Source organism: Mus caroli, chromosome 5, assembly GCF_900094665.2.
Source record: "Mus caroli chromosome 5, CAROLI_EIJ_v1.1, whole genome shotgun sequence".
In the NCBI taxonomy this organism is placed as follows: Eukaryota; Metazoa; Chordata; class Mammalia; order Rodentia; family Muridae; genus Mus; species Mus caroli.
In genome coordinates, this window is record NC_034574.1 from 62,250,449 (window position 1) to 62,252,737 (window position 2,289).

Consider the following 2,289-nt stretch of genomic DNA (forward strand, 5'->3'; position numbering starts at 1 on the left):
CCTGTGATGACAACTGTGCAAGGTACTGATCTATGAATATAAATCAGAAAATCATTAAGATTCATTTCATTGTTTGTTTGTTTTGCCAGTTGATTTTGGTACTCTCTTGGGCTTCTGGCTGTCCATCCTCAAGTTCATGTGTACATTTTCCAGGGCAAATGGATATATCAGAACCAGCTCAGGTAGTAAATTCCTGGTACCTCCTCAGTGTTTCTAGAACCATTTGTGGTAGACAATGGAAGGGTTCAGCTTGCATTAGGCCTGATTGCTGATCCACATCTGGTGGATGGTATACAGTTAGGCCATGATGGAGCTGCCAATCCAGACTGAGTTCTTGTCCTCAGGGGTAGCAATAATCTTCATCTTCATATTGCTGGGTACTAGGGCTGTGATCTACTTCTGCATCCTGTTCAGCAATGCCTAGATACATGGTGGTACCACCAGACAGCACAGTTTTGGCATACAGGTCCTTGTGCATATCCACATCACATTCCATGACGGAGTTGAAGGTGGTCTTATGGGTATCCTAGGACTCCATGACCAGAAAGAAAGGCTAGGTGAGTATATCTGGACAACAGAATCAATCTCTTATTATTAATGGCAAACACCTGTATCCATCACACAGCTCATAAATGTTCTTCAAGTAGGATGATTCATCAGTGACCATTTCTTGTTCAAAATCTAGGGCACCATAGCAACCCAGCACAGCTTCTCCTTAATGTCACAACCAATTTCCCTCTCAACAATGGTATTAAAGCTGTGTCCTTGCTCAGTTAGGATCTTCTAATCTGTCAGGTCCTGGTCAGTCAGGTCCAGATAGAAGATGGCAGGGGAATGGGCATAGCCCTCACAGATGGGTACTATATGTGCAACTCACATTATCAGAGTCCATGACAATGTCAGTCTTGCACTTAGATGCATATAAGGACAGCACCACCTGAATGGCCAAGTACATGGTTGGGGTATTAAACTTTTCAAAAATTATCTGCATAATCTTTTTTCTGTTACTTTTAGGATTCGGGGGTCAGAAGCACCAGGTGCTCCCCAAGGGCCACATGCAGTTCACTGTAGAAGGTATGGTGTCAGATCTGATTATGTCATCTCAGTTAGTGACAATGCCATTCTAAATAGGATACTCCAGGGTCAGGATTCCCCTCTTGCTCTGGTCCTCATGATCCAAGTAGGAATCTTTAGGACTCATGCCCATGATGATGACAGTGGAAAGAAACCCTGGGGGTGTTGTCATCAACAAAGCCAGTTTTGCACATGCCTAAACCATTGTCAATGAGGAGTGTGGTGACTTCTTCTTCCATTGCTATCAGTGAAGGATTGAGCAACAGAGCAGTGAAAACATGCTCAGGGTAAGATGGTAGCAAAGTGTGAGTGATATATGAGTCATGTATTGAAGTTTCCCATATATTATTGAAAGTGGGACATTCTACAGTGGCAGTCAATTTGGGAAAGAGTATTATGGAAAACTGATTCTCCTGTTCTCAATAGCTACCAAATGCCAATATCTGTTTAGCTGAGGATAGGATTTTGTTCCCACCTATTCTCTGTATTTGGGTTATGTCTTTTGTGTCTGCACAAATATTTTTTATGTTGTTCTAGCACTGTGAGTTTGTATGTGCAAAGCTTTATTTTGGAACCATTGTTCCTATAGAGATGTTTAGGAGTGTTTGATCCTGTCATTTGTTATTATACTTAGAGTAAGTGGGGCCGTTAGAGTCTTTTGTTATTTCCAAGAAACTTTTAAAGGTTGTTTTCTTAAGTGCTACAAAACTACTAAGAAATTTATTGTAATTACGAGAATATGAAAAATAAATTGATCAAAGTGTAATATGGGTCAAAGTGGCACAGGAATAGAAATTTCCAGTGATTAAAACTTCAGAGATTTTAGAGACTGTTTTTCATAGTATATATTGTGCTATTATGATATTGATAATTACACAGACCTGCACACACACACATTTTTCAATTTTCCTCTTGTGGAAAAAGCCTCAAGTCCAGTCTACCAGTTAGCAGCATACCTTGCTTAGCAAACTGGGCCTGACATGTGCTGGGTTCAGGAGTCAAAAAGATCATTGATGTCTTTTCTCTCCTGGTATCCAGGATATCATCTTCTTGCTTAATTAATGCTAAACTGCAGGAAGTTTCCTAGTTAGAGTAAGAGTCCTTTCTCTAGGTCTTGCACACATTTTGAGTGATGACTTAAGCTTTAGGGTTTCACTACATAGTTAATCATTTTTATCCAAGGTAAATGGATGTATCCTATGATGTTTCTCAAAA

General features: G+C 40.1%; 1 pseudogene; it reads right to left on the bottom strand.

The window, feature by feature from the left end:
* Positions 1-297: 297 nt before the first annotated feature.
* Positions 298-1,313, bottom strand: LOC110294234 (annotated as a pseudogene).
* Positions 1,314-2,289: the final 976 nt, after the last annotated feature.